Source organism: Myotis myotis, unplaced genomic scaffold (assembly GCF_014108235.1).
Source record: "Myotis myotis isolate mMyoMyo1 unplaced genomic scaffold, mMyoMyo1.p scaffold_m19_p_9, whole genome shotgun sequence".
NCBI classification, from domain to species: domain Eukaryota; kingdom Metazoa; phylum Chordata; class Mammalia; order Chiroptera; family Vespertilionidae; genus Myotis; species Myotis myotis.
In genome coordinates this window covers 17,758,113-17,773,797 of record NW_023416401.1, presented here as the reverse complement: position 1 = coordinate 17,773,797, position 15,685 = coordinate 17,758,113, and the positions used below count along the sequence as shown (strand labels likewise).

General features: G+C 39.4%; 1 pseudogene; it reads left to right on the top strand.

Moving 5' to 3' along the window:
• The first annotated feature begins 12,683 nt into the window (after positions 1 to 12,683).
• Positions 12,684 to 15,183, top strand: LOC118663220 (annotated as a pseudogene).
• The last annotated feature ends 502 nt before the right edge of the window (positions 15,184 to 15,685 follow it).

Genomic DNA, 15,685 nt, shown 5'->3' with positions numbered 1-15,685 from the left:
TTAAAGGGGGATTCTTTAACCCATGAAGGGTGTGAGGCTCAGAGGGAATAAGTGACTTGCATAAGATCATACCTATTGTCAGTGGTAGGGCCGGATTCAAATCTAGGCCTTTGGAACCCTACACCGTGCAGGGAACCCAGTGGCTGCTCCAGTAATGAGTCTTCATCAAAGCAGTTTGGGGGTGGGATGCCTCAGGCCTAGTTCTGATCTGTCAGCAGCCAGCAGTCCTTTGTTCCCCTTTTCGAAGGCTCCTCCCTGGATCTGAGGGCTGCCTTTCTCCAGAACAAGCCCCTGTGTCTTGTCAGTGACATGTTGCTGGAGGTAACAAGCTGAAGCTCAGGGAAGTGTCCAAAGCATGCCATCTGAGAAGGTGGATTTTAATTGCGACCTGATCTATTTGGAACAGTTCGGATATTGGGAAATGTGTTTTTTTAAAATATGAACCTTTGTGCTTATGTTCTTTCAAATGATTCATACTTTACCCTTTCCCACATCTTCCTCCTAGCCAGCCACACACTAAAGTTGCACAAAGACAACGTTATGTTCATGTATTATTACTTTTTGACAGTTTGGATCAAAATTAAGAAAGACTGGTGTGAATAGTACCAAAGCCATTTAAATTACATCCCCATCCTAAACATTACACAAGAGTAAGCTGAGACAATCAATATTAGAAAATGTCAAAAACAAAATTTGTCAGGCAAGATGTTTTATTTGAAAACTTTAAACACAAAGAATCTTTAAATAGGTAGGAGCTAAAAAAAATTAAATCTTGTTTTGACAGTATTCATTTAATTGGGAGAAATATGTTGGAGTATATAGAAAAGTTATTTTTTAAAGACAAAGGAAATTTGACACAATGTAGTTTAAAAGATTTATTTTTGTTGAAAAACTAGAATTTTCTCTATGTTATAGTTCTACATCCTATTACTTCCATTTGATTCTGAAAAATGGAAAAAGATAACTCATATCTAAAGAAACATTGATTCCATTGCATTTTCAATTCAAATAAACAGTCTTCACTCAACAATGAAATTCATATAAAAAAGAAGTGCATTTTTTTCTCTTTTCCTCCTTTTATTTATATATCCACCATCAGACAAGCTATAACACTATCTAAACAACTGTATGCATTAACAAACAAACATAGATCAATAGCTATAATTTGACACACATGCACCATTCTCTATGAAAACATCAATAGTCTAAAAGCTGAGTGGGCATAGCTGGAAAAAATATGCTTCACAGACACAATGTTGGCAGAAGATTAAATAACCAGATGTCAGGGAGAGAAAAAAATTCAATGAAACTGAACATATATTGGAAATGTACAGGAATTCTGTAGAGCTAAATTGTTCAAGATTAATAATAAGAAAATTATCTTCTACTTGCAGTCATTCAATTACTATGTGTGCAAATATTTTGGATTGGATGTTTCCTTTCAAATATATTATTATCTACCTAAGGAGTGCTGTTGAGAGTCAAGGCAGAACTAGGATATGAGTTGCACAATGCAGTCCAATCTGAAAACAATATTTGAAGTTGGTATAGCACCTTTCATAAGTGAAACCACAGATGACTGGTGTCATTCAAATGTATTGCTCTGTGATGGAGCAATGAAAAGAGAATATATAACTTAGTATTGGGTGCAGGCAGCTGAGAGAAACCAAGTTTATGTAAAGCATTTGATTGAAAATAGATGAAATTCAGAGTGTGTCAATTCAGCCAGTACCTAAGCAAACTAAAAAGCAAATAAGCCATTTGCCATTTTATTAGTGAGGCAATATGGAATGTGGAGAGGCCAGTGCACCAGGGACAGGGGCCATACAAGCTTTTTTTTTTTATCATTTGCCAATGTTATTATATCAAATAATTCATTGTAATTAGATGCAATAGAGAGTAGTATATCTCCTATGGCTAATATTTTTAAGAGGTGACTCTGGACATTCCAGCATGCTCAAATTGTCAGGAATGATCACAGCAGGAGAAAATACCAGTGTTTTTTTTTTCAAAAACTTAGTATTTATTTCATGAAAATTTGCTTTATTATAGGTATATAAGCATTGTCTCATATACATCCATAGTTCTATAGTTCCTGATATTTCTTAAAGAGTGAAGTCTCATTGTCTCCTTAATCTTTATACATATAGGAAGGGGACACAATATATTAAACCAATGCACTTCTTTATGTAAGTGTTATATGTCAGGTTTTGTCTAGAAAATAAAAGAATGAAGAGAGGACATGGACTTCGGGATGGAGTTTAATATTGGATGAAATTACATAGGTCCGAGAGGACACAGAATAGAAAGCTTATCTTCCCAAAGCAAAGCAGCACCCATCTTTTAGAACACAGACAGCAAGACAGATATGAAGACTTCTGAGAAGAACACGGAACTTGGGATGGACATTCAGGAATGTATTAGGAAAGAGGCAAAGCAGGGTTTCAAAGTAGTGAGTCACAGATTTAAGAGTGGTGATCAAAACAAAAATAAAGCAGCAACAAAAACAAGGCCATTGGGATATACCTGAATATAAAGGGCAAATATAAAGACTAGGCTATATTTAAAAAGCTACCCAAATATGTAATGAGGAAAAGACTGATAGATATAGGGAGACAGAAGATAGATAGATGATAGATAAATAGGTAGATAGACAGATAGATAGATAGGCAGATAGATTTTTTTTAACATAAATCAATAATAAAAACATACCAACAAAATAAATTGATGAAGGACAGCGTCAGACATAGAACTATCCCATAAGCATACGCAACAATATTCAATTTCACTAGTAAGCAGAGAAGTGCTAAAAAACAAAAAAAACCCTGCTGTTTTAAAACTCCATCAAATTGGTTAATGTTGAAACAATAAAGAAGATAAAATACAGCATAGGGAATAGAGTCAATAATATTGTAATAACTATGTATGGTGCCAGGTGGGTACTAGAAATATCAGGGGGAACACTTTGTAAAGTATATAATTGTCTAACCACTATGATGTACACCTGAAAATATGACAAAAATAATATTGAAAGTAAACTGTAATTGAAAAATAAAATTTAAATTAAAAAAAAATAAAGTAAAGAAGACACCCCACCAAAGCCAGACTGTGATGATACAAGCGCTCTTTCTGTCAGTATGATACCTTAGGATTCTGTAGGGAAAAGAGTCGTAGAACTCTGCATTCCTATGAACAATTTCAAGAAATTAATTCTATGTAAATAATGATGAGCTTATGCAAAGATTGAATCGTGTGTTTGTTTTAACATGTACTCACAAGCATATCCTAGCATATAAACCACTCACACATGTTTATCACAGTGTTTCAGAGAAGCCTGGGCTGATATATAGGTCTCTTTCCAGGGAATTGGGGAAATGACATCTGCTCCAGGTCCTCTTCATCTTTGCAGGTTGTTAAGGGCATGGAGAGAGAGAGCTGGAGAGTATGACCCCATGGACCAGATCTGAGTGCCAGATAAAGTCTTCTGTGAGAAATGTCAGGACATTGATTTGAGAAAAATTCTCTGAGACCCTGACTATAGACTACACTGCTTTGGGTCCCCGGAGACAAAGTTCAATAAGCATTTAAAGTGGCTGTGCGAGTTGGATGTAGCATAGTGATGCTTTTATACATCTTGAGGCTTTGGAAATGTTGGTGAAACCAGAAGGAAGGCAGCCCCAGGAAAGGAGGGCAGTATTGATGGAGGAGGGCTGAGAGTTGCAGTAGCAATAGGCATTACCCCCATGAGTTCTTCTGGGAACAGATATCACCTGAGGCTGAGATGGAAGCATGAAAGAACTTTCCATGTGGGCATGCATGACACACCTGGGGATCCAGAGACAATTGCTGAGGCTCTTGCAAGTAATTGCGGCAAAGAAACAAACAAAAAAAAAGTGGCCAAAGACATTGTCAACATCGGCAAAAATATTTCCTTACAGAAGCCCCAAATAAGGGGCATAGCCAAATGCCATGCAATTCTCATACTGAGGCCAGGAAATAAATAGAAGATTCTGGAATTGAGTAGATGTAGCAACTTTGAGAATTCCCATGAATATCCTCAAATATGGAGCAAACTGACTATGCTCATCTTTTCCCTCTTTTAACTGACATGATGTAGAAATAACTACTTGGGAAAATAGGAATAGAAATGATAGGGCTGTGTCTCTGGTGGAAAGGAATGTTCTGGCTCTAGACATCCAGAGGGAGAAATGACTCAGTCTACAGAAATGGTGAGCACCCACTAACTAGTTGAAGTGAATCTACCTATAAGATAGGTGAAGCCAATCAGAAATGAGCACATCTCAAAGGCAGAGGAGGAGTTGAATGGAGGACTGTTGACAAACCTACTGAGCCCAGCTGCCTGGAATGGGGCCAGGGCTAGAATAAAATCTATATAAACATTTAGCCAGTTCATTTCTGCTGGTATTTATAAGCTTTTTTGCACCTGTAGGAACCAGGTCTTGGTGCCCTGACGAGCACATTGAACAACATTTTATCTGAATTCATGCCCATCCCCAGACATGCCCTCAAGGTATATAAAATATAGGGAAGAAAATAAATACCCAGGTCCCAAATTATAGCTCAGAGTATAAAGAAACCAGGCCTCAAATCTTATGGGAAGGAGTCAGAGTCAGTGTCTCTCTCTCTCTCCAGCACACAAACATTCACACAATCATCTAAAAAAAAGTAGACAGTCTTGACAAGCTTCCTAAAAGAGATTATAAAAAAAACAGAGGAAAAAGAAAAAGGAGGTTGCATAATTAAGAAATAATATAAAAGCAGTAAAGAGATGAATATACATTTTAAAAGTTCAAATTGCATATAAATTTTAGGAGGTTTTTTTTCTATAGTTAAGAAAAAATACCATTCGAACCTTGATAGGAATTGCATTGAATTCATAGATGGCTTCGTTACCATGAAAAGAAAGCTTAAGAAACTCCCAATGATGGCAAATGAGAAAAACAAAAACAAGGAGATGAAAGCCCCTGGACAGGGGCGCCTGACATACAGACGAGAGAGCCGAGGATACTGTGGATCTCTGAAGCAGGATGCCTCACAAACAACAAAGGACACTCAAAGATAATAAAGAATAAATTTCTTAACGTAAGAAATAAATGAGCAGTTAAATCAAAATATCCACTGTGCTGCAGGAATAATTAAAACAGAATATTTAACACTGTGAACTATTTGGGATTGATAATTTTCGAACTTTAAGGATAAAAGTAAAAATATTTCAGCTATCCAGGACCTGGAGAGTATTATGCTAAGTGAAATGATCCAGAGACAGACAAGTACCACGTGATTTTACTTATATATGGAATCTAATGTACAAAATGAACTAACAAAAAGTGGAGACAGGCTCATGGACAGAGAATAGACTGACAGCTGTCAGAGGGGAGGGGGTTAGGGGCTGGGTGAGAAAGGTGAAGAGATTAAGCAAAGAAAAAAAAGAAAAGAAAGACTTATAGACAGACAACAGTGTGGTGATTGCCAGAGGGAAGGAGGAATGGGGGGTGGGGTTGAAGAGGGTAAATGGGAGATTAATGGTGATGGAAAGACACTTGAATTGAGGTTATAAACACACACTATAATATACAGATGATATATTGTAGAATTCTATATAATTTTATTAACCAGTGTCACCCAGTAAATTCAATATAATCTCTAATCTCTAATCCATAATTTATACTCTATGATCTATAATCTATAATGTTATATAATATTATACATTATGTAAAATTATACAAATATTATATTGAATATGTAATACATAAATATATACATAACAAATAAATATATAAACTTTTATATTATAAACAAAAACATACACAATAAAATACACTGCAAAAGAGTCAATATGAGAATAAGTCAAATAGAAATACTTACAGTGATTAAACTGAAGCAGTCCTCTTTCTGGGCACATTTTGAGCATTGTAACACCCAACCACCAATCCCACAAGTAGAACTCACCTAGGAGTTGCTATGAAGGTACAGCTTAAAGAGCTGCAACAGGAAGTTCTTAATCAGTGTTCAGAAACATAGGCTCTGGCTGCCATTGGGAGCACAGACCCACACTGTTTCCATGGAGCCTATCCTGGGAGCTGACCACACACAGACATTTACCACACGGCTACATAAGGAAGCATACATATATGTATTTTCTCAATCATTATTTCACTCTTTGAAGAAATATTTATGAAACATAAATATGAGATATTTTATTTCCTCTAGGGCAGTGGTTCTCATCCTTCTGGCCCTTTAAATACAGTTCCTCATGTTGTGACCAAACCATAAAATTATTTTAATTGCTACTTCATAACTGTAATGTTGCTACTGTTATGAATTGTAATGTAAATATCTGATATGCAGGATGGTCTTAGGTGACCCCTGTGAAAGGGTTGTTCGACCGCCAAAGGGGTCACGACCCACAGGTTGAGAACCGCTGCTCTAGGGGTCTTTTACCTTTCCTATGGTTGTACGTTTCTAGTATGTTAATGACTTAAAAATAACCCCCGAAATAATATAAAAATGCCACAAGACAATACAAGACAAACTCAGTGTAGAGAAAATAGTAATGTTAGGTTGAGGTGATAATGAGAATAGCACAATGTGAGACCAGCCAACATGGATTTTATATCTAAATACATAGGTCAGAGCATTTGAGAGAAGAAGTGTGCACATAACTGCAGATTGGTGGAAGGTAGAGCAGAATTCCTAAGGGAGGAGTGGCAAATATAATCATAGGGAATCAAACTATGTTTTGCATGAGATGGGACCTCATCCATAGCCCACCTTGATTCACACCTTTCCTGACTGGAGTGTGTCATTTTCTTTTTGTGACTCACACAGGTGTCCATGACTGGAGGCCACGGCACAGCCCATCGATCTTAGCCAGCACTTCCCTTTCTTCTGTCTCAAAGAGCCCAGGAGAGACTCATTATCAAGGGGTATCCACAGACATTTTATCAAAATGTGAACCTGCCAACTCGTGCCTGGCTCCAGGGTGAAATTGCCATCATATTCATTGTGTAACTATCTCTATTTCCAGGAAAGTTGAATCTGTTATTCTTTACCTTGTCATTTAGTTGAGCCTTGATGCCTTTTGCCTTGGCTTTCCAGCTAATCCATTTTTCACCTTCCTGGTGAGACCCCTTCTTTTATTTACTGGTACAACTATGTATATTATGTACACAAGGAAAATCGGAGTCAACTGCAAATAGAAAAACACAGTTTCTAGGAGGTCAGATAAAGGCTCTATAATTTAATCAATATCTAATTAAACATATCTCCTTACACGTGTTACTCATTTATAAAGGATTTTATATCAGCCAGACTGTTTGTAATCATGTTTTTGCCTTCCTTCCAGCACTGTCTCATGGGTAGTTAGCCCAGGCACAGAGAGGTTTGGTGACTGAGTTCAAGTTATTATGGTATATTCTCATTGTCATAACTACCAATATTTCAAGGCCAAGTTCAAATGTCAGAATATCCAGGAAGAATTTCCTATTTCCTTCACCTGGAAATGACCGCTCCCTCCCCAAAAATCTAATCCAACCTCTTTGTTCATTCCTCACACGACATTTAAATGCATTACTTATCTAGCCAGGCTATGCTTTTTTCATGAAAACGTTAGCATAGAAGATGTTAGAATATCTTAATTCCCAAGCACTTTTAAATGAATACAATAGTTACTCAATGTTTCCTGCCTGCCTAATAGAAATGAAATAGCTGATGAATTTTTCGTAATTAAGGAAAAAACAAATGATTTGCTTACACAATGTTATAGGTCTTTTCTGCTTATGTGACTCTTCAAATGCTATAATTGTTTGGTCATACCAAAGAGACTTTTTTTAAAAAAAATTAATGTTTATTATATTCTCCCAATACATTTGGGTTCTCACAGGTAAGCAGAAATTAGAGGAAGCCTAAAATGAGCTCTAATCCTATTTCCATCAGAAGATAAAACATGTCTTCCTTTCATATATCCTCACTCTACTCTAATCCCAAGGCAGTAGTGCCTTAGAAAATGGGAAGTGAAAACAGGTTCACAGTCCTGGTTCATAACGCATTCTCTAGATGGGGGTTGGGGGATGGGGAGTGTGTAACACATTCTTAAAGTGGTCCGTCTCCATTTAGCCCCACAAGTGGCCCAGACTACTTGACTTTCCAAGTTTCTGTATCTGGTTTTAACCACTTTGTTGCAAGAAGTAGCCACTTCTCGCAGCTACTATTGTACCTTTCTCTAGCATCATCCTTTCATTTAGACAGTCTGAGTGAAAACCAGATAATCAAGCTTTTTTAATGAGCAAAATAAGGGCCAAAGAGGGTTGAAGGCTTGAAGTGAAGATATGGACTTCTTTCCCTGAGGGAAGTGGGTATATTTAGTTCATGACCTTTCGTCACAGGTTATCTGCCTTCCTCTTTCTTTTTGATACCTCTGTCCCACATCAGCCCAATCCATACTGCCCCTAGTGCTCTGCTGTACCCAATATTCTTAGCACCCCTGGTGAGCTAGTCCTTTAAGGGTCTAAAATGGCATCTGCCAGTAAGTCTCAGAATTGGACATTTTTCTCCTCCTCTCACAAATTAGATGTCGCTTCCCAAGTCCTGGCCTTTCTGCATCCCAGTCTAGTTGATATGATAAACATATTTCTGTAAATGGTGCTGATATATTAGTGTAATGCATTGTGCAAGTCTTCAGTGCATTCACATAAGGGCAGAATTCAGAGAGAATCATTTTGGATAAGGAGTTAATTCTCTTTGCCCCTCGGTTCCCTCCCCATCCAGCAGTCAGTCCACTGCTATCCTCTTATGAAAGGAATAGAAGGGGAATTGGAGCTCAAGCACTAGCTAGGTGAGCCAGCAGAGAGTTACCACCTCACACAATGGCATGTGCATAACTTTGTGTATACAGAGGAAAACAAATTTATTATTTTACTGTAATTCTTTAAAAAATTTATTTATTTATTATTCTTTTTTTTTCTTGATTGATTAAGGTATTACATATATGTCCTTATCCCCCGATGGCCCCCCAACCTCCTACTCATGCCCTCACCCCCATGGTGTCTGTGTCCTTTGGTTAGGCTTATATGCATGCATACAAGTCCTTTGGTTGTTCTCTCAGATTTGTCCATTTTACCCTGTCAATTAGTCATTGCACAGCTCTTCTCTAGGCACCCCAATTGTCCACCTGCATTCCTTAGTACAAACTGCAGATCATACATTCCTGATTTACTATATTTAAAAATAAGTCATGATTTCTAATCTTTGTCCTCTTAGTGTTTTATATGTCTTATTTGCATTTGTTAAATCACAGAATTTTAAAGCTGGAAGGAACCTGTACCATTTAGTTCAACTTCCCCCTTTTACAAACTAGGAGATACAGACACATTAAATGGTTTATTTCAAGGTCACCTGCTAATCAGATAACCAAGTCATAACGAAAACCAGTACTGAGTCCAGTACAATTGCTTAATGTCATTTACTGAAGTATTTTTGCCTTTAATGATTCCACATATAGTGTTACCTCAAATATTTGAATAACTTTCTGCTTCTTATCCTTCTAAAGTTCATTTTCTTGCTAATACTAATGTAGAAGAATGCCAAACTTGGGTACCAACTTGTTGGAAGGCAAACTGATCTACATATTCATGCTGGCTTTGATAGCTTGGCATGTCTCCAGCACACAGTAAACAGATAATGGGGAGGACCTTTATTCCAGATGCTGCATTTACAGGGTGGTATCTAATACATTAGAGATGTTTTCCCAAGTTTCTCCCTGTTAAATTAAATCATAATGATATCAAGATGAGTGTAAGCTGAGGCTATTTGTTCTGTAGATACAGGTAAACCTCCTAGGATACTATTATAGGCCATCAACAAAACACCCACTAAGGATGTAAATTTTCATTCTCTCTATAAATCTTCTGCTTTCATCGTTCATGGAGACTTCTGTCCATTCATACCCAACACTTCCTGACTCAGTCCTTGCACAGATTTCAGCAAATAACATTTACTATATCATTTACAAAACTGTTTAGGACTCAGATCTACCTAGGAATTTCTGCAAAGCTAAAAAAATAAATGTTCCTTCCATTGACCAAGTATGCCAAGTTCAAAGGTTCTCTTCTACCAAAGGTTTCAAAGCAAAGGATGTGCTAAGAATTGGAGTGTGTGTACTAAAACCTGTTTTCCAATATCCTTGAGGGAGAGATTAATTTTATGACCTTATAAATTGAAAAGAATTAAGTCCATTTGATAAACTTCATGGGCAATGCCCTTGCTCCAGGACCTGATCCTCCAAGACTATAACTACTATAAAACTTTCCAACCCAAACATAACCATTGGAAATTTAACAAGCAACTGACATTACTTGTGGCAGTATACTTCCTATGGGAATGAAAACATGCATATCTTCTATAAATATCATACATGTTCAGTCTACATGGGAATATAAGTGTGTTATGCACATAGGGTACGAGTTGTCTATCCAGTCGGTTCTTTACCATATACATGGCACTTAGTTCTCTGTGGGCCACTGAGGTGTTGGTCAGGAAGGTATGAACAGTGTTAGGGCATTCTATGGCAAGTCTTGTGTAGAGAACAGGCCAGCTATAATTAATTGTAGGTAGCAGTTAAAATAATTGTTTCCATGATGGGCCTTGTAAGACCAGGGGCGATTCAGGTGATAAACTGTAACATGGAGCTGGGTCTGCAAGGATGTGCTGCCCCATGTTCTGTGGTGTGATGCCTACAGAGTAAGTAGTGAGTCAATTGCTACCACATTGACTTAGCTTACACATCTTGCAGTGTTAGGGGCAAAGATGTTCCCCAGGCAGGAACCAGGTGGACAGAGGCAGCCCTGCTAAGGCTCCACCTCCAATGCATAAGCGGCAGGAGCAGAAATCAGAAAAGGAAGCTTGTGAATGTATTTCAGTCACGTCTCTGGACTCTCCAAAATGACTAGGGAACATTTGACTGTGGGGGGCCATATATCCCTGATCTGATTCATTTTCCACAGCCATTGCAAGAGAACTTAATAGATAGCTCCCAGTTATTCTACTCCTCATTCTTCCTTTTCTGAATAATGCCTAGAATCTGTATCACTCACAGCACTCCCTCTGAAATACCTCTCTAGTTGACTACTTTCTAGAAAACTTCACCCTCAAAACATCTTTTAAGTTGTGAGTTGTACTCTTCTTTCTAAATAGTCAAATTAAGCACATTGTACAGCTTCAAATCATATAAAAAAGTAAATAGTGAAATGTAATTCTTTCCTTCCTCCCCTTTATCTCCTCAGAGGTATCTACTATTACTAATTTCTTATGTATCTTTCCAGAGAAATTCTATGAATAGCTTAGACTTTATAATCTCCCTTGACAGCACCAAATATGTACTGTAATCATCAGAAAGGGCTTGAGCACATATATGGTGCTTAATAAATATGTATTGATTACTTGAAAAGATAGATTGTTTCAGTGTTTGTCAGAATCCTAGAACCCCAAGGACAGTCCTGACTCTCAGGGAATACACACAGTCATACAAATAGTTTCCCTTGCTACATGTGCCAAGAGTTAACACTGCTGGGGAATTTAAGATATATTATGCTATGGAGAGTAACAGACCCTGAAAAAGGGAGCTGAGCTCTGGCATTTTACACCTTGCAAAGACAAATGCTTTGCAATGTGTATTAAAAGCACTCTTTGTGATCAAAAGATTTGGCAAGTCACCCAGAATTCTTAACTTCCCCACCATGGCAGAAATCTCATTTGTATAACCTTTTAAGTGGGACTAGAGAAACATTTGCAACTTGATTCTCATTGAGCACAACTTCTACCTGGAAGTACAATCCAAATGGAGACCAAATGTATATTATTTTTGCATTGGACATGTAGTGCCAAGAGCAATGTTCCACTCCATTTTATTCAAGAGCCAAGTAGCTTATTCTACTCTCTCTCTCTCTCTCTCTCTCTCTCTCTCTCTCTCTCTCTCTCTCTCTCACTCTCTCTCTCTCACACACACACACACACACACACACACACACACACGACTTTTATATATTAGCTGGGCAATAATTCTTACACAAATGGTCCTGATTCAAGGGTTCACCATGCAATCTGACCTCAGTGGATGTGGTAAATTTCAATTCTTGGGGGTCCTATGGGGCAGATGTACAAAAATATTCAAGACAAACCCCAAGAGACTTTGGGGTGGTAGTGTCTGTGGTTGTGTGTGAATGTATCTTATAAACATCCTGGATTATCTCATATGTTCATGCTAATTTATTGATAGGCCTAGACTTCTGTTCCAAAGTCTGGGCTGCCTCTGCATTCTTTCACTATAATAGTCTTATAAACCACCAGCAGCTCCTTTGCCCAGTGTTAGCTGTTGTACATTTAACATTGAAATAACTATCACAAAAGTCCCATGTGATGTCATTTTACACACGAAGAAATCAGCAATCAAACATGAGAAGGCCAAAGGGGAAGGGGCAGAACCACAGCCACAAAGTAGGTGCTGGAGAGTGAAGAATTTGAACTGCAGGCAGGCACAGGGGGCCACAATGGGGTGTGATCCAGAATGGCTGTGTACTTAAGGCTGTGGTGCGCACAGGCCACTCAGATCCGGAAAAGTGTTCTATGGGGCTGGAAGGGGAGCATCTTGTAAAGACACTAGAAGTATAATGTCTCATGAAGGTGATTATGGGATATGAACCATATCCAGTGGTGATGAGGGTGAGAAGGAAAAGTCCAAATTGGACCACCCATCTACCTCTCTTCTCCCCCATGTTGGGCAGGGAGCAGCATATGAGCCAAAGCACTCCTGTTCCAAGGCTCAGCAAGCACCCACAGGAGGAAGATGTGCCTGGTGAAATGCAGCAACACAGAGGTAATTTCAAAAGTTTCACCCCCTCAGAAGCAGAAGAATAGTTCCCAGGAAGAGCTGTGTTGGAGTCTCTCCAGTGGTGATGATGAGTTACCACCAGAGACACAGCAGAAGGCTGCTGAGAAAGTGGCAGTCAAATAAGAGAGAGGCTCTCCTCTCCCAAAGAAGGCACTGCCCAGAGCTGGGAATCATGGCCTCCTGCCCGCCATGCCTCCCATAGGACAAAGACCAGTACTGAGCATTAGGGGAAGGCCAGGACACTTGGGACCTGCTGAATAAAGGGAACCTCTTCCAATTCTACCTCACTAGAGTCTCAGGAATTAAGCCACAGTATAATTCTGCATCTCTTCACATCAATATATGTATTTTTAAAAATAGGTTGTTACTGTTTTCTGAGAAAGGAAAGGAGAGTGAGAGAGAGAGAGATAGAAACATTCATGATGACAATCATGGATGGGCGGCCTCCTGCACAACCCCTACTGGGGATCAAGCCCACAACCTTGGCATTTGCCCTGACTGAGAATCAAACCATGAACTCCTGGTTCATAGGTCAAGGCTCAACCACAGAGCCACTCCTACTGGGTTCAGATATATTTTATCTTCTCTATTTGTGACACTTGTATCTTCAGCACAATATAACTATTGCTTTGATATGGACTACCTCATAAAGCAGTATCCACAAGAGTTCAGCAAGAAACCAGTCCTGCTCCTGCATGGTGATACACAAGAAGCTGAGGCTCACTTACCTGCTGAGACAGAGCCTTATGAAAACATTACTCTCTGCCAGGCGAAGCTGGAACTGCATTTGGAACACACCACATGAAAATGATGCTACTGCTGTAGAAAGAAGTCCTGCTAGCTGTCACACACGCTTCCAACCTCATCCATGCTGACTGGAACCAGAAAAGGCAAGGAATATTGTTGGGGGCCAGATGTAAGCTGGCAAGGTCCTTGCACCTGCAGGGGATAGCAAGGCTGGGACCCTTACCCACACAGTTTTCCCAGACTTGTTTGGATAGCGATTATCAGTAGAATGGGAGTAACATTTGTAGAATGAGAACAGCCTTTCATAGCTTGCCCAGAAGTCTGTAACTATTTACTGAGATATGCTGTACTGAGAACTTGTCCTTCTGCTATGTCTCTCCCTTAGAGATTAAGAGGAACAAAGAATACATTCCTCTTGACAGACCTCCGATTCAGTGTGTTGTGTATAAATAGGATTGTATAGCTAATAAACTCGCTTCAGTTCATCAAGAGAACTGGGGTCCTCCCGACCCCGCTTTCCTATCTTTCTTTCTTTTCTCAATTCCCACCTCCCTGCCTCAGCCAGGCTCAACCCTGTCAGGCTGGCCCTGACAGAATATGACTGAGCCCCTTGTATCCATGAATTACCCATGGAACCCATAGGTCTGGAGAATCAACAACACGTTTTAAAGCGGATCTTGTCAGCTACTTGATGGCTTATAACACTCCTACTCTCCAGGAGTAGCTAGACATTATCCACGACCTTGATCTCCAAAACAAAAGTTTACCTCATTGGATCAATCCCAGGACTCTTTCAAGAAAGTCACAAAAGATCATCGGGGACACTTTAGGCTCAGGAAGCTCCTGAAAGAACACGCCTCACCCACACATAAAGCAGAGTCTTGGCCCATAGTAGGTCAGTTTTGAAGCACTGGCTCCATGGGGGCTGACAAAGCAAAATGGTTGTGTCCTGAGTTTAGAGAGACCTTGGTGACCCAGGGGAATGAAGCAGGACCCCAGGGAAAAGTGTCGCTCCTCTCCACGTGATTGATCCATCTGCGGGAAATGTGCAGAGCAGCTTAGAAGGGAATCCAGCTGGGGGCAATCTTCCCTACAGCATTCAGACAGCGGAAACCCAGAACTGGCTTCATTCCTATTTTGCAAATGGTCAGCTGAGACGCCTGGCCACAGCAATGCCATGTCACGTATTAAGACATATAAGAGACCCTGTCCAGACCTCAGTCAGATTGTTTGGTTCTGTGCCACAAGCGTGCATCTGTCCAAGGTCACCTAGGGGGTGTTAGAGAAAACCCACGCCCTGATGATGATCCGCTCCTAGAAGTTCAGGGTCCTTTTCCTCCCTCAGCATCTGGCCTGGACAGCTTCAGAGTGAAACAAAAAGTCTTCTCCGGCAGCCAGGAGCCAGCAGCACCCTTTCCTGTGACGTACGACCTGCCCCCAGAACTGAGTGGAAGGAAAGATCAGCATGGATTTGGAACATTCCTTATATCGAAGCCCCAGATCCACAGGGGAACACGCGGGTCCCACCCTGAGCGTGGGGAAGCTCTGTGAAACTCGAGTGTAAGACATTGAGGCCCAAACCCCTGTTATACTGGGTGTTCACTTCCCTCAAAGTTTTCTCTGCACCCCTAGGAAACTCTTCGCCAAGGTCACTCTCTGAACATGGATGATGGTTATGGTTTTAGAGGTCATTATTAACATTTCTCACTAAAAAAATAAATAAATAAAAGTTATATATTTTTTTCATTTCCTTTTCTATGCTGTGTTTTGGAATGAGAGCTATTACACTTCACAATGTGAAAATAATATTTAAAAAATGATAAGGCCACTTGATATGTAGTATACGTGTCAGAATTTGTACTCAATTTTTCTAATTCCAAGCAGGAAAAGAAACTAATTAAATGGGACCCCTCTTGTGTGTGAACCACTTTGTGTGTGAATATATCTCTTCCTATGTAAACACATGTGAACAACAACATATGATTTCATTTAATGTACGTAATGCTAGTCATCTTCACACTTTTATACTGACTC